Source organism: Sceloporus occidentalis, unplaced genomic scaffold (assembly GCF_023333645.1).
Source record: "Sceloporus occidentalis isolate IW3139 unplaced genomic scaffold, rSceOcc1.0.p SCAF_41, whole genome shotgun sequence".
In the NCBI taxonomy this organism is placed as follows: Eukaryota; Metazoa; Chordata; class Lepidosauria; order Squamata; family Phrynosomatidae; genus Sceloporus; species Sceloporus occidentalis.
The window spans coordinates 6,927,798-6,949,691 of record NW_028317021.1 but is presented as its reverse complement, the minus strand read 5'-3'; the positions used below and the strand labels follow the sequence as shown (position 1 = coordinate 6,949,691).

Genomic DNA, 21,894 nt, shown 5'->3' with positions numbered 1-21,894 from the left:
CACCCTTCAGAAAGACTAAGGGCTTGGTTCCATGGACAAATGACCGCACATTACCCCGGGGCTTATTGCATGCTGTTTATGTGATGCAGGGCCAAAACCCAAAATTGGGTGTGGAGTATCTTCACAATGCCCACATCCGATTCGGGACTTCAATTTAAAGAATTGACCTTTTGCTGCAGATTTTCAGTTCTGTCCATAGCGATAATGACATCTGCCTTCACTTGCAGTCCCTGCAGGATGCCTGGCATAGGTCAAAACAAAGGAGCATATCACATGGAGCTTTTTGGTGGTTTTGTGGCTCAGTTTCAGCTCACTTCCGAAGTGATTGCACTTCCAATGATGCGGTTTCATGTCATAAAGTGACTGTTTTATCAGATGCCATTGATTTCTATGGGAGCCCCTTGCGAATTGCTTCAGCAGTGTTTCTGAAGTCACCCCTCATTTTGGTAAAAACGGGAAAAAAGTGATTTCAGAGAATTCGCTTCCAGGCTCCCTTGGATTGCACTGCGGATTGGTCTGGTGTGGAAAAGCACTCCGATGCCACCCCCTTGGCCCCTGCATCCTGCTCCGCCATTCCCCTCCTCCTCCTTCATGCCATCTCCTCTTCTCTGCCAACCAGCCAATCCCATCATCCCCTGCGTTTCCTGCATCCTCCTAGACCCCGATCTGCTCCCCTCCATCAGCCTGCCACCAATCCCATCATCCCTTGCCTTCTCCTAGACCCTGATCTACTCCCCTCCTTCAGCCTCCCTCCAATCCCATCATCCCCTGCCTTCTCCTAGACCCCGATCTGCTACCCTCCTTCACCCTGACACCAATCCCATCATCCCCTACCTTCTCCTAGACTCCAATCTGCTCCACTCCTTCACCCTGACACCTAACCCATCATCCTCTGACTGCTCCTGCATCCCCTTGTCACCCCCTCTGCCACCTAACCCTGTCTCTTATCGCAAAACACATTCACACAAATGCACACACACACACATTCACGCAAATCCCAATCCCGGCTCCAGCAACCCCCAGCGACCTATCCCATCATCCCCTGACTGCTCCTGCATCCTGATCCTGGCCCCAGGGACTCCCAGTGACCTATCCCATCATCCCCTGACTGCTCCTGCATCCTGATCCTGGCCCCAGGGATTCCCAGCGACCTATCCCATCATCCCCTGACTACTCCTGCATTCTAATCCTGACCCCAGGGACCCCCAGCGACCTATCCCATCATCCCCTGACTGCTCCTGCATCCTGATCCTGGCCCCAGGGACCTACAGCGAGCTATCCCATCATCCCCTGCCTTCTCCTGAATCCTGATCCTGGCCCCAGGGACCCCCCACGACCTATCCCCTCATCCCCTGCTTTCTCCTAGACCCCGATGAAGGATGACAGCTAAGGAGGGGGCAGGGAAGGAGGACAGCGTCCAGAGCCCCACTGAGCATGTGCAAGGGTGCCAATTTGAATCGTTGACCCCTCAAAGTATGCTCTGGTGTGGTAATACAATGTGCACTCACTCCCCTTTGCTTGAGTCCACATCACGTGACTTGCTTGGAATCGAACTGACTTTGCTTGCCCGTCACTTCGGAAGGACAACAGAAAGGCAACCAGGTGTGGAAAAACATCATGTTTTAACCTCAATCCGCATTGCTAGAGAGGAGTGACTCTGGATCTGGTGTGGAAAAACATCACGCTTTGCATTGCTAGAACAGGAGTGACTGCGGATATGAGCTGCAACCCCCCCCCCCCATGTGGTCCAAAGCTCTCAGTGTCAAGAGCATGGCTGGGCACCTTTGTTCTGGCCTCAGCGTTGGTGCCAGGTGACAAACAGGGAGAGTGTGAACTCACTGTTCACTGCAAAATACAAAAGCACACAGCAAAGGAGAACAGGTAAAGGAGGGATTCAGAGCCAGAATACTCTGGGGGCACCTGGGAATATTCTGGCAAGTGAAGACAAGCCCCTAGACTGACCCATTGTCCTCTCGCTTCCTTTCAACCTCCAGCCTGGCACTCCAGATTGAACCCACCTGCACCTATACCCCACCTGAAACAAAGTGCAATTACAAACACATAAAGTAGCCTCAGGTTGCATTACATTGAGGGATGGCCAGCCACCTTCATCTGCTAAGAAAAGAAATAAAGGAGGACCACTTTCTAGCAAGCTGGCACTTCTCTTTAATGTGGAACTAAATGTTGGAAGAGAGACCTCCAACTCATCCACTGGAGGGTTGGCATGGCAGATATTCATATATTGCAAGAACAGAGCAACTAATAATAGACATTATGGCTGGATGGAGAAACAATTTATAGGTGACTTGATATTGTACATGACAGTACAGTGACATATTTTTGTAAGCATATTATTAATTTGGAGGGGATTGGGGGGTAGGGATTAATTTATTTGCTTTCTGAGGACTCAGATGTAAAACATTGGGAATAACCAGTTATTTGTAATTGATTCATTTCCCCCTCCAACTAAATTACAGTATGATGCTGTCAGACACTGTCACTTCTTTTGTGGGGTAACTAACCTTTTGTTACTTCTACAGCATGTACTCCTGATACCATCTGAACTGCCATGGCATCATCCTATGAAAAACTGGGATTTGTAGTTGGGAGGACTTAGTATTCTGTGCCAGTGCCAGAGAACTCTAGTGCTGTGATTCAGGAGAGTGGACTAAAACTCTCTAGCAGAGAATTCAGCATCCCCATCTTCAAACTACAAACCCCAGGATCCTCTATGACAGGGCCATAACAGTTCAAATATGAAACAAGATGTATGAGAGCAGAGGTGTTCTGTACCATAGGCCAGTGACCCTCCTCGGCAGTCAGATTTATTGTAAGAATCATTCAAGTAATTACTTTAGTTATTATCGAGAAAATAGAATGGTAACTGTTGCTTTAAAAAGTATTGCAGTACCTACCTACTTTTTGGGAGACCTCTGTGCTATAACTGGAATGAATTACAGTTAAGATTCTTGGGTCTGCCTCAGACCCTTCTGAACAGGAACTGCCAGGATTTGAACTGAGGATCCTTGCCATGCAAGGTAAGTGCTCAGCTGGAGTTTTACAGCCCTCTCCCCTCTTACTGTGCAAATGCCAGTTTCCATTTCTCTATGGCTCCCGGTCCTTCCTTCCTTCCTTCCTTCCTTCCTTCCTTCCTTCCTTCCTTCCAATTTAGACTAGAAACCACCCGGGGCAGAGACCTGACACTTTCCGCTTATGTAACCCACAGAGCATGAGATCCGTCTGCCATGTGGAAAGGCATGGCAGCAGCAAAGCCCTCCAGGAACATCCATCCCTTTCCATGTGGCCAGGGCTTCCACATGACAAATGGGTGCTCCATGTTACATGGAGAGCGGCCATGGGGAGGAAACTTACCCCATGGATCCAGCTACATTCTTAGGAAGAGATGCATCACTAGGGGGGTGCAGGGGGTTCAGACCTCACCGGGTGACACCTCGGAGGTGGTATACTCCATGGGACTGCTGGGCAAGCAAGAAAGGGCATCGCTTCCCTTTCTCAGTTGCCCAGCAGCCTTGCCAGACAAGCTGTCCAGAGGCCATAGCACCAATCTCTCAGCACTGGGCATTGCTGGAGGGGGGCAGTGCCTATGTTTCAGAGACTGGCATGATTGCTGGGCAAGCAGCAGTGCCAGACCTTGAACAGTGGTTTGGCCAGTGGCCTCAGGGCCACCCCGCTCAGCAGTGGTTTGGCCAGGTGGCAGGTGACTGGCTGGGGGCAGGCAAGCAAGGCAGTGGGAGGGAGAGAGGGCACAACAGGGCAGGGCAGGGCAGGGCAGGGCAGTCCAACCCACCCATCTGTAGCCCTTTCTAGGCACTAGGTGACACAAACTGCAGTGATGCTCCTGCTTAGGAAAGTTTCTGAAGTTCAGGATACAAAACATGCATGCTAGTTACATGTCAAATGCTCTCCTAAGTGCCATCTCTGCCAAGCAAAGGAAGGGCACAAGAGTGCAGTTAGCAGCACTGAAGTGGAGAGGTGGAGAGGGCCAACCCTCCCAACCCTTCTCCCCCTACAGCTTTCATCCCTATAGCCCAGCTCTACATCTGAAGGCGTAAGACACATCCTTTGGACTAAAGGAAGAGATGGAGTGCGAACATTCAGTTGTCGCATCAAACATTCCCTGCAAATGCATGCCAGGGAGCCAAAGCTCACCAGTGCTTCTTCTTGGGCAAAAGAACCACCTCCCAAGTCTGTAGCGTTCGCAGTCAAACCCAATCCTTCCTCTGCTTTGCCTCCTGAGGGGTGCTGCAGAGATTTCTTCTACTAGATGGGGAAATGTTCTTGTTTTGCTAGCATTAAAAGGCCAGAATGTCATTGCAAAGGAACTATATAACAAAGGACTGGGTGTGCTACTCAGAGGAACACAAAGCATGGCAGCTTATTTTTGAAAAGGAATGTGTTCCTATGGAACTGATTGTTAAAGTGTGAGGGTGTTTAAGCACTTTGTTGTTACCAAGTGACTTGTTATATTACTACTTGTATGTTGATGGAGGGTGGGACGCTTTAGGGTTGACAAAAGGACAGCAGAAAACTTGGGAAATCGCCCCAGTTATACAAGGGATGCCATTTTACTACCCCACTGTATACAATGGGAGTTGAGCATATGTTTCCCGTATTTCCACCACCCAGACATGTTCTGAAGACATTGTTATCTGGGCGAATACATGGGCCAAGATCCTGGATCAGAGGCTATGATACACAACTTCACAATGGCAGAGGTACATCACCAACGCACTAGGCAACTGGACTAGTGAGCGGCCTGCTTGCACAATGGCCACACAAGCCCAATGGCGTCACTACATCACTGTTCCCCTCCTGAGAACACCAATGTTATGCCAGTTCAACCTTGTGCGACTGTAATTTGGTGTACGCTAACATAACCACCTCACAAGGATGCCAGTGGGGGTTCCTTGTACAGAAATCTCTCAACTACTTCTTACAGAAAGCTCCCCTAGAACATGAGATGTGCAAATACCAGAATAAACCTATGCAAAAACCTCGCTGCCATATTACCCTTCCCAAATGAGTATCTCAAGTGTTCGGAAACCCTTTCCTCAGCAGAGAACAATGAATATTTATTTTCCCATTTTTAGTCTGTGGTCCACCAAACAGGTTCACAGGGCAGCAGCTCAATTCTAACCTGGGATGCTTGGATTTACTATATCTGAACCACAGCTTCAAGGGCAGATCCCTATGCTAGGACCCATCTTAAATCCTTGGCCAGGGCAAAGCACAGATCTCAGTGGTGCTCTTTCCAGAGATGGAGCACAACCATTCTATGAACAACTGGTCGATTCTCACTTTGGCCAGCATCTGGCTGCCAACTTAGGGAAAATTCCCTTACGCCAACAGTTCTCCATTCTAGGAGGTTGCTGGGATGCTAACCCAAGTTGCACAAATAGCATCACTATTGTGTGACAGGTAGATGCATGGCATTGCTACCTGTTCTGGTGTCAGTTGTGCAATAACGCAATCCAGTACAAGTCTGGCATAGTGTACATCCCACATATCTATGTCAGTGTGAATTCACACTAACAGAAAAGCGTTGTTGTTTTTTTTTTGCCTCCCTCTGGAATCACTATCTTGGGATTTAACAGAGCCCCAGACCAAATAATGGCCTTACTCTCCCCTATTGATTTGGCCTTATTGAGCCTCCCTTATCAGGAATTTTGAAATATTCCAAATGCCCAAACTTTTTCCTTGTCTGGCTGAGAGCATGACACTTGTGCTTTCGGACGGTTCAGTGTGTCCGAAATTCATTTCATGCACAAGGTTATTAAAAATATCATATAACATTACGTTCAGGTGTATGTGAAATGTAAAGGAATTATGTTCTTAGACTTGGGTCCCATCGCCAAGATTTCTTGTTATGTATCTTCATGCAAATACAAGTATTCCAAAAGAAATTTTGTTTAATTCAAAATGCAAAACACTTCTGCTCATTATTTCAGATAAGGAAAACTTGACCTGTGGTTCCAGAGAACTCAAAAATTCATATGCTCTTGTCCTACTCCAGCCGGTCCTATTGCAAGTATTCCCCACCTCTGAGGTTTGCTTTTTACTCATGAACAATTCGGCTGTTGCTTCTGCTTTCCCCCCTCCCAAAAAAAATTGGCCTCCTCTTTGCAGTGCCAGAGTTATATAAAGCCTTCCGCCGAGGCAGTTCCCTTCACGCAAGGAAAACTGCAGCGGTTTGGGCCTGTCACATCCAATCACTCATAACTTTTACGACTACACACACACACACACAGACACACACCATCACCTTTTGCATCACACCAAGCAGCCCGGCCCTACTGTACTGAAAGCGCATCCGCTGCCACTATAGCCTCTCCATGGCAACAGGATTTTGCCCCTCCAGAAAGATAACTAAACCAGCGAACCACTAAATGCCAGAGAAAGCTGGACTGAGAACCAGGGGAGACGATAAAAATAACCCACGGCCGGCGTAAAGACATCCAACCGACCACAATGTGAAAACCCAAAGAGAGTGTTTAAAGACCTGCGGGGTGGAATCGTGTCAGCAGCCATGACAATCGGCTAAAAGGGAGTCCACTTGCACTCTTCGCTGCCTCCTTTGCCTCCTCCCTCTGCACCAATTTTGAATTTGTCAATGCAGCCAGCAAACCTTGGCCTCTTGCTTCCTGATCCAGATCATATGTGGGGTTCCTTGGGAAGACGATCAGGATTCTCAATCGAAAGGAAGGAAAACTGTGAGATCAGATCTGGCAGGATCTCTTGCTTCTTAACCAGAACCCACGTCCTCTCTGCTCACAACCTTTGAGATGTAGGGAGATGGGGGAAATTTTAATGTAGTTGCTTGCAAGGGTGTCCTCTTTCTATGGGTCCAGCCAGGCATGGACATGTGGACCTGAACATTTAACACACACACACACCACCACCACCACCACCACCACCACCAGGTTTAATAGACAGATTAACATCCCAAATCCTACCTGGAGAGGCAGTTTCCTTGAGCGTTTCCTTCCTCCCCAACCCTCCTTAAACCATCTCCAAAATCAGTCCCAGGAACCTAAAAGTTAAAAACAAAGTAGACTTCAGAGTACTTCCAGGAGCATTTTGGGACCATGTGAAGCTAACAATGGGGTGCAGTGACCCACTGCAGGGTACACAGGTGCAAATCACCCCCCAGGTTACGTTCTTGGGCGAGAGCTGCTTCTCATGCCCCATGTGTGAACTGTCTTAGTTTATCACCCATAATTTTCTTAATGGTGTGTGTGAATGATACACTTCTCCCCACCAGCACTTTCCGCGTCTGACTTTACTCTGATCTCCCACAACCAGGTACATTTGAAACCTGAAGGAATATGTTCCATGCCTCTGTGGAAGTGGAGCACAATTCCCAAAGGCACACGCCTCACAAAAGCCATTCGTCACCAAGGTGCTGCACAACTGTTGGGGGTTTTCCACAACACACACTGGGAGACAGAACTCCCTTTTGGGACGCCTTAAGCTTTGTCATGGGCCACAGATGCCAGACCAAGGGAACAGCCCAATGAAATGCAGCACGGAAAATAATGTCCACTCTTCTTACATAGCCCTCTGTGCATTTTGTGAGTCCCCCCCCCACACACACAGTTGCAATGCACAAGGGAAGGCCTGTGTATAAGGCAGATCCAGGACATTTTTGGGATGCAAGAAGCAGAAGATCCACAGGCAAGTGGCAACTTCAGGGGTGGACAATTTGCAGTCCCTGGAATATTGTTGAATCTCCCATCAGACCTCACCAATGTAGCCAGTGGGGGGAGATGATGGGAGATGCAATCCACCAATATTGGACATTGTTCTCCTGCAGCTGCTTTTGGTTACAATAGGGCTTGTGTAGGAGAACGTTGTCATGGATCTAGCCCTGTGGCATACATCCTTCTATTTCCAATACAGTACCCTTAACAATCCCCAGTATGCAAGGCCACCTCACTTTGAGCTGCAGTATAGCCATCTTTTGTATGAGACATGACACATTGGAACCATTTTTGCTTCCTTTTTCTAAAAAAAGTGTCCAATTTTCTATTTCTCTTGAATGCAAAATAAGCCGGAAACTGTGCCGCTCATGCCAGGTGGATCCACAGAAATAGGATGGCTGAAGTGAAGAGCGCGATATGACAGCTGGCATACAGAAGATGTTTTTTAAAAACATGCTAATGTATTCAGATCTTCTGGTTTTGCTCAATTTATTCCATTCACTTCCTCCGTGGTAATCAAGATTCCCAAACGTGAATGAATCCAGACTGTTCTTCCACACTGTCTTCAGTTTTATGGATCTAGCTCAAACATTTATACTTCGCCTTTCGAGTGGTGGCAAACACGGGCATTGGCAAACTACCACCAAAGGACTCTCGAGCATCAATATCATGCTATTGTTCATATCATTAAAAGGTAGTGTGTGTCCCCCCCCCTGCAGAAAATATGGTCAATAATCCCTAAATAAGGGTTAGGAATTGTGCAGCCCTATGGATGTAGTGGGACTGCAACTCCCATCAGCCCCTAGTCAGCACAGCCAATGCTGAAGAATGTGGAGAGCTATAATCCAGCAACATCCGGAGAGTCCTTGTTTTCCTAAAGAGAAAGCAAAACAGCTGGCAAGACTAGATTTCCTTCTTAAAGGGAGTATTCTCCCTCCTTTCCCCGTAAAAATCTGAAAAGGTCTTGAGTTGCCTGACCAAAAGGAACGGAGGATGGGATGAGGGTGGGTTTCTCCTGGGCACTGGGATAGGATTCTCCCGGGCCCTGAAATCTCAGCGCCAAAGTCTAAGGTGGAGGGCCATCCCCTTGCGACGTCATGGGGCAAAGGCCCAGCAATGTCGTTCACTACGATATGGGCATTCAGCATCAACCAGAGTTGCACAGAGCCTCCCGGTTGACTCAACAAACACCAAGTCCAAAAAACAAGAATATAGAGGCACATACTTTCACTCTCAGTCTGAGATTCCTCTCTGCCATTGTGAGGACCAGAGAAAAGGAGGCCGGCCCAAAGACGCCAGGCCAGGCCTAATGACCTGGGAACTCCAATCTTGTCTCATCCATTTCAAACCTGGCTTACAATTTAGACCCTGATTTGGACACCTTTACAGTCCCACAGCCACCAGGTGGGAGGGGAGGCATGAAGGTACAACCTCACACACTCACACACAAACACCGCCAGCCCACCTTGCCATTGATCTCACCCCAACACTGCACATACCCTGCCCAGACACCTATTGATTCCGTGGGGGAGGTTTTGCAAGGATATATTTACAAGGGTCTCCATTCCTTGGCTCCTTCTTGGCCTCGTCTGCCCACCCTCAGGCCAACGTGGCTCAAACTCTCCAGCTACAGGTCTTGTGGTCATTGTATGCCTTCAGAGTCCAGCTACAAAGCCATTGTAGCTTTGCATCCTTCTCATAAAAAGATGGAGATTTCCCACTGACCTCCATCAGAAACAGAAGGTAGGGTGGCTAGGGCTACTTGATCCAGTCAAGTCTTCTGCCCTTCTTGGAGGGGTTGTCATGAGTTTTTCCGCACGGGCTCTTGGCTAATCTCCGTTCAGTGCCATGCTGTTGCCAGGAACACATTTTTAAATACAATAATCCTGCCTCCACTGACAACGTCCGCAACGGTAAAGGAGACAGGCTGCTTTCAGCAATGGAAAGATGAATGAAGGATGATACTCACGCGCACATAGGAATATCAGAAGTTGCTTTCTACTGAATCCGGCCACTTTTTCCTTTACCCCAATATTGTCAGCTCTGACTAGCAGCTAGGGTTCCAGGCAGGATCCTTTCATAGCCCTGCTCAAAGATGCCACTGGGCACTGGGCTGGAGCCTTTTTGCTTCAGATGTCTGCCCAGGACTGTCCGCTGTGACTGGCAGCTAAACCTCTCCAAGGTTCCAAGTGAGATTCTTTCCTCAATCTCTCTGGAGATCCCTGGTCCTCCCTAGGGGTCTCCCTTCCAAGAACTAACCAGGCCTGACCCTGCTTAGCTTCCAAAATTAGACAAGACTGGGGCGTTCAAGGTAGGATGGCAGTGCCCCCTTACCACCCATGTGGCAGAATACATGGAGGATGAGGGAGAGGGTTGTTCCAAAATGAACGTCCATCCAGGTATCAACCAGACCTGGCCCTGCTTAGTTTCGGGTGACGCCTTCAGTCTCTGCCCTAGCCAGATACACTGATATGGGAGGCTTTGTTAAAGTTCATGCAGGAATGAGACAAAAATACTCTGCACATATCCAGGAGGGCATGATGATACCTTCCAGGGATGGACCTTGAAGCAAGGGACAAGGCCTTCCCCTACTGAAGCATTGCTGCCACTTGAGAAAATGAGAATGTGCCCAAGTAACCACTGGGTGGGCAGCTGTCCATGAAGTTTGTCCAAATGTTGGGAGACAAGCGTTGGATCATTCCAGCAGGGAAGCCAGACTTGCAAACATAACCTCTCTGCTTAGCTGCCACTGAAGCAAATGAGGATTGCCTCAGGTGAATAGGTGGGGGAAACTCTTTTCAAACTACCGGAATGGTGATTGCCTGGTTCCATTATACTCATGCGCAAAGGACATTTTGCTTCTACAGAACCATCCAATGCTATACATCACAGTGGGCAAAGTGTGGCCCCCAAGGCCACTTCTAAAATCAAGCCCCCCCAAAAAAATCTCCCCAAAAGACAGGTGGAGACACAATGAGGGTCCTTCAAGGGCTCAGGCAGGGTCAATGCGGACTACCAACCCATGGCAGTTGCCTCTCCCTGTTGTACACTAGTGTGACCTGCGCATGGGAAATTCATAATGCATTAAGCAGCCCAATAAGTAGACGTTCTTCTGGACCCCTATGATGTGCTGACCTCTCTGCAATTAATATTTCAGTCATCAACACCAGCACACAGACATTTCTTTGCTGGGTCAAGCCAACTTGCACCCTGCGTTGTTTCCAACAGTGGTCACCCGTATGTCTGTGGCTGAACCGCTGGCCTTCTGGGCAGCTGAAAGGGCGGGCAAGAATGTGAATCTGCTCAGAGACATTGCTCCCTTCAGCATCGCAAAGACGAGACTTCATCCTGCGCCACAGCTGATCATTGCGACAATTGGTCCATTTTGAACCAAGACTGCAGTACCTAAAGGTTTAAGTCTCTCCTAAGGCCTAGTTCGTGACAGGAAGCACTTTAGGGTTTCAGCTAAAAACATTCTGGTAGTTTGGAACCCACCCCTTTTCCCTTTGGCCCCACTCCTCTCAGGATGTGGCCCTTCTCCAAAATTCAGTAAGTTCCTTAAGGCGGAAAGAGGTTCCCCACCTTCCTTCTGGTCCGTGGGCACAGTGGGTTTGATGGGGTTGGGCGCCAATTCAGGTGGCTTGAAACTGTGGCAAGCCAGCCCTGTTGCGTTTCGGGCAGCTCTCCAACTCATGCTGAGTGGAGGGAGGGAGGAAGGTCTGCCCCAAAGTCCACCTTGGGTGGTACAGCTGCAGATATTGGCAGAGCAGCCCATGGGGGACAGGCACACCCAAGGGTGCTTCAAGGTGGGCCAACAATGCTCAACAATGCATACCCTCCAACACATCACAGGTTAAAACCAGGACACATGTGGCCAAAAGGAGGCAGAGATTATGAATGAGGAAGAAGAACACACAAGCTAGAAGAGGCTGCAGTGGCTTGCTTTTGCCTGAGCCAACTGGGAAGAGTAAGATCCTGCTCCCTCCTCTCTTCTCCCTTCTGCTACTGAGTTAATGGAGTGTCCACTCCTTTTGCATTTTCAACTCAGTCTGCAGCCATTGAGGTAAGCTGAGGAAAAAAGAGGAAGTGGAAGGAAGAGTAAAGAAAAACAGGGACATTTTATAAGCAACAGGAAAAGTGGGATGACATAATATTAATCCCTACCACATTGGGACAGCTGGAACTCAGAAGGGGAGCTCAATCAGGTGCCTGCAGAAATACTACCTCAGGATCCCCATTCAAGGCCTGGTGCTTTTGGGGGTAAAGTCCTCTTTTTCTTTTTTGGTCTGGTTTCTGCCACCCTCAAAGGCCGCCACTTACCAGGCTCCTCACCCACTTTGCAGGTGGGTCGAGCCCACTCTTCGAAGCCCTCTCTTCCCCAACTTGACAGCCATTTCACACTGTGCCATCACGTCATCTTGTCCCATCCATCAGATGCCTAGCCCACGGCGCTGTAGAATGATCAAGAAGCCTTCTGGATGCATTTTCAGACATCAGGGTAACCCCAGCTCCTTCTACTAAGGGCCGGGACACGGGAATGAAGGGCTGAGGAACATTCCCATAGACAGTCCCCCGAAATACAAGAAAAGACAACGTCGACCAACCTCATGAAAGAGGGAAAAGTTAAGTAATGTGAGTAGTAACGGTGCAAAGAAAATAAGAACGCTGCTGGGTCAAAAACTATTATTTGGACCCATCGAAGGAATGGTAAGCCAACACTTGTATAAACCTCGTTGATTCAAAGGGGCTACGCTAGTCAGGACCAGCACTTGGATTTTGGCCCCCATGTCTGCAAGACCTAAGTGGGCACTAGGATTGAATAAGCAACACCCCAATGCCATGTATCCTCAACCGACACAGGAATGGGCCCACTTGGTATGGTTGCCAGCTTTGGAGGTTGGCATTGAAGCTCCTAGTCCTCAATGCCAACATGAACGCTGCCACTCAGAGAGTTTCCCAAGCACCGCCAACTGCTAGGGAGCACAGCCGATCCAGCTACCATACCTAAACTGCCATTTTCAGAAGAGGGAGAAGTTGCAAGTCCTTTTATTGCATGGTCCTTCTCCATGTTACCTGAGAGCCTAAGAACTGGGTTGCAGGACCAAACCAGGGCTCAGAATGGAGAGAGGTGCCTTGTTTGGACTACAATGCCCAGAATCTGCCCCTGCTCTGCTGAAGAGCCACCAAGTCCATTACGTGTTCCCATCCAAGAATGGATTATCAGTCACTTCAATGAAAGCTAACACAAGCTGGGCATCGGAATGACAACACAGTTTGTCCTAAGTACGGAGGTACGCCCTGAACTTGGAAGCTCCCTTCTTGGTAACTGTGGCTCTATAAAGACCCATCAATGGCTCCCTCTTTCATCAAATTGTCTCCACTTTTGCAAAAAAAAAAAAAAAGTCCCCTTAGCAATAAGCCAGGCTTCTGGAGCTGGCAACTCTGGGCAGTGGAGAGGCACAAAGAGGGTGCCGGACCCCCACCCTCCCGCATCCCACCCCGATGGTTAGTCCTCCCCTAGATCGCACCCAAAGCCAGCTTGGTTGCTACACCACACGGTCTGGAAGCCGGGTGGGCCACTTGTGGCCCACATGCGGCTTGTCATCCAAATCTCGTGGCCTACCGGACAACCTCAACTGGAAACAAATGGAGAATTTGGGGGGGGGGACTTTTAGACCCAAATGGTCCCAAATACCTGGGTGGGGGACAATTTCATCACATTTTTGTTTCTTCTCTAAGCTGTTTTAGGGCCTTTTTTCAACAGAGACCAGGAAGTGCTGGTTCTTTGCTGCTTCCCTGCCTGGAATCTTTTGCGGCTCAGAGCTGGAGTAGACCGATTCAATCCAATGTTGCCCCACAAGTGGATTGCCCCACAAATGCAGCCAAACCCAACTGGTCTACTCAAGTAGAGGCTCACAAGTGGAGTCAGTCCATGCAGTTTCATTTCCTCTTAGACCAGAAGGCCGAAGAGGGGGACGGGGAACATGACTGAGGCTGCTGAGGAGGTCTGTAGCAGAGGTGGGAACCCATTCCAGATCTATTTGTAGACCCCACACACAACCTTTCCTGAGCTCCACAGACACACACAGACACACACACACAGTACAATGCCCCATTGTACTCTTATTCTCAAATTTCTCGTCTTCTTCCCCAACTACGGGTGCATCTACATTGTCAAAATAATGCAGTTTGATACCCCTTCTTTGGGCAGAGGCGGCTCGAGAGCGTGTAAAACTATACATCCCAGGATTCCATAGGATGGAGCTACAGTGGGGTCAAACTGCATTATTTCGACAGTCTAGACGCACCCTTCCCACTGCTCCAAAGACAAAGAGTCCTGTGACACTCTCAAGGCTCCATGGTTTTTGTTGTGGCCACATGAAAGAAGCCCACCACGTGCACAAAAAACAGTCTTCTTCAACCTGGTGCTCGCTAGAGGTGTTGGGGCAGATGAAAATTGTAGTCCAACACCTCTGAAGAGAGCCTGATCTCCTTAGGTTGGGGGAAAGGCTGGGCAAAGCGAGCCCAACACCTCATCTCTGAACAGTCTTTTCTTGAACACAGTGCCACAGCCATTTGGTTCGGAAGCCCAGCCTCACCAGCAAACAGACACAGAAGGTGTGGAGAGGGGGATGAACATGCTGATGGGATTTGCACTCCAGCAAGACCCTTTGTCCGAGTCTTCTCCAGCTGGAGGTGTTGGAGTGCAAACCCCATTGCCCCTAGCCCATTGGGAGTGAGGGGAGATGCAGTCCAGCACCTCAGGTAGAGGGCCCCAAACTGGAGGAGGCCAGTCTCCTTCACCCAGTGTATCATCACCAACCTCAAGCTGAGGCTTTCTGCACAGACAGAGGGTTAGACTAGATTACCTTTGGTATCCCTTCCAAAACTAGGATGCCATGATTCTTCCCATCATTACTACCAGCTACATTTTCAAAAACGTAACAAAGATGCCATGGAGCGTACCTCCCAGCACACCAGTTTCAGCAAGCTGGGGGTGTCATACCAAAGGGAATTTTCATCCAGATGTGCAAGATGGCATCTCCCCATGCTGGGAACTGAACCAGGCTTGGCAGTGCCCTCTCCAAATGCCAGACCCTCTCCCCATAGCTGGGCTTCAGGCGGCAACAGGATGAAGGGGCCCAAGGGGGACATTTCAGCCCCTGAAAACTCCCTAGCTGGTGCCGTATGTATGCCAACCAAATGCCACTGAGTCCACTGGCTTCTGTGATCAGATGATAGGGTGGGTGGCATATTTCTTTGATGAGCCAGCTCTTGAGCAGATAAAAGACAAGGGGAAACCCCATCCCTATTCAGCCCTCCACCTTGGCTTGTAGGCCGCCTTTCCTTTCTTATGGGGCCCATGGCCATCGTGGACCCGCCACAGAAAACCAGCACACCATGCCACTTACCTCAAAGCCGGAGGGACTCGTCACAGGCAACCTGCAGAGCCCAGTTCTCCCACAGATGCTCTGCGGGAGCCCACAGCCGTGTCCTGGGGTGCCCTTTGCGCCCCAGTCGGGTTTGGAAAGCACCCCCCAAAAGGATCCAGCAAGGAAGGCAGAAAGCCCAAGAGCCAGAGAGGAAGAGAGGATGGCAGGAGCAATGAAAGCCAAGCCAGCTCTCTCTGCTACATTTCTAGCCAAGCGACAACAATGTGCAGCAAAGAGGAGGGGGGAAAGAGAGCAGGAGAGCGCATGGATGCGCGTGGCTGCTGTCACTGGCCCTGTCTCAGTGCAGCTGTGGAACACTCTCCCTCCTCCTCCCTCCCTCCCTCCCTTGCCATGCGCAAGCCTTCTGGGTTCATCGCAAGAGGCCGATCAATACCCGCTCTTCTCCGCCTGGTGGGCAATGCTCCCTGCTGCTCAGAGCTCTGCCAAAGGAGATGGCTGGCATGGGGAAGAGGGTGGGGGTGGTGGTGGAAAGGAAGACCCAGCCTCTCTCAGGGGATAGAAGAGCACAGCCAGCAGCTCAAGGCAGATCACCATCAAGCCACATGGCAGTCCCCTGACCCACAGGCTCAACAACAACACGTTTCCGGTGGCAAGCCTCACAGGAACAGGCATGGACATGTATTCACCCCACATCCAAATCCTGATCCCTCTGCTTCTCAAGGTACATGGGAATCGGATGTACTGAACAGACAGATGCACTGACTCCCATGTAGGGAGCCCATGATGCGCAGTACATGATGTGCAGTGCCCTCACAGGGAAAGACAAGCCTATACATTCATCTCAAATGCAATGATCCAAAGCCTGGTCTCTCCACTTCTCAACATACATAGGAATCAGGTATATCAAACAGACTCCTATGTAGGGAGTGCCTGATGCACGGTGCATGATGTGCAGTTCTTTCACAGGGAAGGCCATGTACATGCATTCACCCCACACACAATGATCCAAAGCCTGGTTTCTCCACTTCTCAACGTACATGGGAATCGCCAAGTTTGGAGTGTTCCACCTGAGGCCTACAAATCCCAGAATCCCCCATACAGCATGGTTGGGGGGTACACACTCCTATTTCCAGGCTCTGTGGAGATTCAAATTGAAACATGGGCGTTTATCAGACGAGGTTTCTGCAGGGGCTTCTGCAGATTGGGCCATTCGGACTGACATGATAACAAGAATTTATTTTCATACCTGGTCGCTGTTATGTGACCCTTCCAGACTGACGGGGAATCGAATTGAAGGAAGTCACGTGATGCGGATTCAGGGAGAGCGGAGTGAGTGCAAATGGTAGTTCCACACCGGTGCAGACCATGGGAGATTCAATGATTCGAATTGGGACCCTTGCGCATGCCTAGTGGAGCCCTGAAGGCATCCTGAACCTTTGTACTTCCGGGGGCAAGAAGGGAGCCTGCCTCCACTTTCATGCGAATGTTAGCCTCACGTCAATGACACCTGTCATTCAGTTGCCTTCTCGTAGGTTGCATCCACACTGGGAAGATAATTCAGTTTAACTCCAGTTTAACTGTCCTGGCTCAGTGCTATGGAATTCTGGGGGTTCTCTCCTTCCCTTTGTAGCAGTTGCCATTCCCTCCCCTAGAATGAGGGGAGAATGAGGAGGAGGAGGAGAGGAAAGAGCCGAAGGAAAAATGCAAAAGAGGGAAATCTGACACAGTCTAAAGCAGGGGTAGGCAACCTGCGGCCCGCGGGCCGGATGCGGCCCGGCGAGACCTTGGGACCGGCCCCAGCCCGGTCCTGCCGCCAATTGCAGCCGGGGCCTTTGGGGGGCAATTGTCTATAGAAGCCTCAGAAACATGCATTTATATTAACATTTTTTAAAAAACTAGCAATTTTTTTTGCGTGTCCTCCATTTTTTTTTTTTAAAAAAAGTGTCTTCCATTTGAAAATTTTGTCCTACATTTGTCCTGGTTTATGTATATATTTATTTTTTAAAAAAATTATTTAATTATTTATTTTTTGGCTTCGGCCCCCCAGTTGTCTGAGGGACAGCAACCCGGCCCCCGGCTCAAAAAGATTGCCTACCCCTGGTCTAAAGGACTGCTTCAGGTTATGGCCGGCTCTCCTTCGTTGGAGGTTTTAAAAAGGGGGTGACTGACAGGGGTCATTTCAGGGCAGGTCAGGGGAGCACAGCAAAGCAGGGACCTTTCCCTTTGGTTTTTATTTTTTTTAAATTATTTTTCTCTGGCAATGCAATATTTTTTGCCATGGATAGATCTATATTTAGATGGAATGTGGCTAGCTGCTTGGAATCAATTGCTGCAATGCAATCCAAAGGAATGTTTCAATCCGAATGTTAAAAATGTTTCTCTGTCCAATTCTCTAAGGAAATTGGGGGAGAGCCTAGGGCAGTGATGGTGAACCTTTTCGAGGCCGAGTGCCCAAACTGCAACCCAGAACCCACTTATTTATTGCAAAGTGCCATGTCCCTCTGGCTTTCTAGTAGCAAACACTGGCAAACTGTGCTGGGACGATGACACATGTGTCCACAGAGAGGGCTCTGAGTGCCACTTCTGGCACGCGTGCCATAGGTTCGCCATCACTGGCCTAGGGAAAGGGAAAAAATTCATCCTTTTCTGGCATTCCGAGGTGAGGAATTATTATTATTGTTATTATTACTATTATTATTACCTGTGTATGAGGCATTCTGGGGTGGCAAGGGAGTGGGAGGCAGGATACAGAGATGGCACTAGCTTGCATTTTGAGATTGAGCACGGGGCCAAGGGCAGACCCAAATGACCACAACACAAGCACACACACACCCCAGAGATTTTTAATCTGATGACAGAATCTGCGCATTCTGGCGTCTGGCTCTAAAAAAAGGAGGGGAATGCCCCAATGAGTGCTGCAAACGTCACCTCCTGGAATTTAAGAGCCTTTATTATTGTTGTTGTTGTTATTATTAGTGTTATATGCCTGCGCTGCATTTCCCTTTTATTCCCAAATGATTCCATGGGTCTACTTTAGTTGAAACTGACAGGTCACTCTCTCTCAGCCTCAGTGACCTGTCAGCAGGAGGAAAGGGGTCAGTTCAGGTCAGGCCAAAGGCAGGGCATGAACGGAGCTCCCATCAGGCACCTTCCCCCCCCCTTTGTGTGTGTGTGTGTGTGTGTGTGTGTGTGTGTCTGTCTGTATGTATGTATGTATGAGTGTGTGTGTGTGTGTATGTGAAATAGATGAGAATGACAGGAGGATAGATGTAAATATAGATGTGGCTGAAATATGTGTGTGTGTGAGACAGAGGGAGAGAGAGAGAGAGAGGCAGGCAGGGAGAAAGCACTTGCTGGCCAGCTCCAGTGGGGAAGGAGAGGGAAGGAGAGAGAGAGAGCCCTGATGGAGCCATGATCGCTCCCCAGCCCCGGGGGAAGCAAATGGGGCAACTTGCAGCAGGGCATCATGGGAGATTTGCAACCCGGGGGTCTTTGCAATGGTGGTCAGGAGAACAAGCAAACTGGGATTCCACACCAGACCAATTCACAGTGAGATCGTACAGAGAATCCCGTCAATCCCCTTATTTAGCGGACTCGCCAAAATGCACCAAAATGAGGCGCCAGTTCAGAAGTCCCTCGGAAGCCCCGCAGATGGGGCTCCCATTGAAATCAACAAGGTATGGAAATACATTCTGGATAACACGTCAATGCGAATTGCCCAATCCACAGAAGCCCCAGATCTGGGCTGCAGAAACCCTGTCTGATAAACGCCATGGACATGGCACACCTCATTCTGTCAAGCACCATCTGAATGCATGGCACTCAATTAATATTCCGTAATGGGAATAACTGGGCAACGGCATGCCCAAATCAAGTTGGCCAGGCAGGCCTGATGCCAAGGCCCACCAAGACCCATGGCATAGAGCATAGGAAACAACAGAGCCTGAGCCAGCACAGGAACCGTATGATATTCCTCCTCCACTATTATCAAAAGCCATACATACACATAACTCTCAAAGTAGTTGCAAAGTTGTCGTTCCACTACCGGCAAAGGAATGGTGTCCATTCTTCAGTTCCACTCGGAATGTCACTCAGCTGCACATTTGTGATCATCACACCAGCTGCACCAAAGCAAACGGGCAGGTAGTCCTCCAGCTTGCATTAATATTCAGCCGGCACCGGCCCGGCGGGTGTTTCCGTCTGTTCTCTCCTCTCCATGAACAAGGTGTCTGAAATGACTTGGCAATGCCCGCCATAATAGAGGGTATTCCTACCACATCCATCTTTGCCAGACCCAAGAAAAAGGAGGACATGGAGGGAGAGATTGGACTCTCCATCATTCCTTCCTCTTTGCCTTTTCTCCCAGCGGTTGGAAAGAGCATCTTTGCCTCTCATTGGTTGTATGGTTGTGCCGTCAAGGCATTTCTGACTTATGGCAACCCTATCATGAGGTTTTCTTGGCAAGGTTTGTTCAGAGGAGGTTTGCCATTGCCTTCCCCTGAGGCTGAAAGTGTGCGACTTGCCCAAGGTCACCCAGTGGGGTTCCATGGCTGTGCCAGGAGTCGAACCCTGGCCCCCAGAGACACAGTCCAATGCTCAAACCACTATGCTGGAGTTTTTTCTCATTGGTTTTGGGAGAAACATGAGGAGTTAATATAGTCAACCTTGCAAGAGGATGGTATTTATTGGCTTCATCAGGGCCTGCCCTAGCTCTGTTTCACCGCTGCAGTTTGAGGCCCTTGTTTCGATGGACATTTTTCAAGCTTGGTTCCTTTGCCTTATTCAAACCAGTGGCCTGCTGCTATCATAGGATCTTGGAGCAGCGTCCAAATGAATGCCATTTAAACAGTGGAAGAGGGCTCAGAATGCAAAAGGCAGGTAAACCAAACCCAAAATGCATAAAACAAGTCGGCCAGTTTCAAATGATCGCTTACAGAGGAAAGCCATTCAGAAAAACAGGCAGGTTTTGAAAGGACTCCAAAGGCTGGAATCAAAAGACATGCTTTTATGTGCAGCGATAATTTTGCCGTAGTAACGAAACCATGGTTCTCTACTGGATACGAAAGCTGCAGAAATGGCCAATGCCTATTCCTGCAGGCAGAAAGCCACTTACAAAAACCTATGTCCCAAACAGGATCCTGGCCATTATAAGCAATGGGAATGAATTATAGGGCTGGAAAGAAAAAGAGAATAATGTCTCAAGGTCTTGCTTTTCCTTTCTGGTGGATATGGATAAGAATGTAAGACAAGCCTGGCTGGATCCCACCAAGGGCTCGCCACAATGCCGCCCCATTGCCATAGCAACTAGCCGGAAGTTTCTGGAACCTCGCTAAGTGCCAGGGCCCTCCTCCTCTGCCCTTTGCCCACAGCGCCAGACACTGAGCCAAGGCAGTTAAAGCGGTATCAAACTGGATGATTTCGGCAATAAATTTAGGGGTGGGGGCGTCAGGGTCAGCATCTTCGATCGCTCCTCTCAAGTTCGGACTAGCACCCAGAGCGGACGAGGAAGTGGCCTCTACATCAGCGCTTCCATGCTTTTTCTCTACATGGCGACGAGAAATTCAGTTTTTCCATGAGCATGAGAAAGTCAGGCCTCCATGTTTTCTACTCATATGAGGACAAGAAATTCAGTCTATCTATGAGGAGCAGAAAGTCGGGCCTCCATGCTTTTGCTTCATATGAGGACCAGAAATGTGGTTTTCCCATGAGGACTAGAAAGTCATACATCATGTTTTCTCTTCACATGAGCAATAGAAAGTCCATTTTTCTATGAGCACTAGAAAGTTGTTCCCCCATGTTTTCCCTTCACATGAGAACTGCAAACTCCATTTCTCCATGAGGACTAGGAAGTCGGTCATGCTTTCCCTTCACATGAGGACTAACAAATCAATTTTTCCATAAGGGCTATCAAGTTGTGCCTCCATGTTTTTTCCCTCACATGAGAACTAGAAAGTTGTGTCTCCATGTTTTTTCCTCACATGAGGACTACCAAGTCCATTTCTCCATGAGGAGTATCAAATTGTGCCTTCATGTTTTTTCCTCACATGAGGACTAGAAAGTCCATTTCTCCATGAGGACTTTAAAGTTGTTCCTCCACGTTTTTTCCTCACATGAGAACTACCAAGTCCATTTTTCCATTTGGACTAGAAAGCCATTCATGTTTTCCTCTTCACTTGAGAGCTACAAAGTCCATTTCCTCATGAGGACTAGAAAGTCAGGCCTCTATGCTTTCTCTTCACATGGGAACAAGAAATCCCATTTTCCAGAAAGCCATGTCTCTATGTTTGTCTTCACATGAAGACGAGAAATCCAGTTTCCCCCTGAGGGCCAGAAAGTCAGGCCTCTATGCTTTCTTTTCACATGAGGACGAGAAAATCAAACAATTTGGTTTTCCTACAAGGACCGGAAAGTTGTGCCTCCATACTTTCTCTTCACATGAGGACAAGAAAGTTGCTTTTTTTTTCTCATCAAAGAGGAATGGAGGAGATTGATGTTCAGAAAGCGCGAGCACTTTTGTTGGTGTGTGTGTGTGTGAAACTCTGCACCTTGCTGCGGTTGGTGCCCAGGCCATTGGGGCCCTTGATTCTGCCAACCTCCCAGGGCCCAAGTGTGCACTTCTGGCACTGTCTCTGGCCAAGATCTGAGGACCCATGGCTGCCTCGACAAGGCTGGCATTTCTTTTTGAAGTGCCACTTTCCAAGGGGGCCTGCTTGGCACCTCCTCTGAGGCACAGGCATGAGCTTCCCTGATGTCAATTAGACCGAGGCAGTGCGCTATTT

At 49.0% G+C, this 21,894-nt stretch overlaps 1 protein-coding gene across 4 annotated transcripts in view; it reads right to left on the bottom strand.

Annotated features, from left to right (window-relative positions):
* Nucleotides 1-15,440, bottom strand: part of LOC149290087 (rabphilin-3A-like) — a 61,387-nt gene extending 45,947 nt beyond the window's left edge. For 3 of the 4 annotated variants that reach the window (XM_089489851.1, XM_089489855.1, XM_089489854.1), the window contains exons 1-2: nucleotides 15,134-15,440; nucleotides 6,975-7,051 (exon numbers count right to left, since the gene is read on the bottom strand). The gene's annotated coding sequence lies outside the window, so the exon portion shown is untranslated. The remainder of the gene's footprint in view (nucleotides 1-6,974; nucleotides 7,052-15,133) is intronic. The other variant, XM_089489852.1, reaches the window with a different exon arrangement.
* Nucleotides 15,441-21,894: the final 6,454 nt, after the last annotated feature.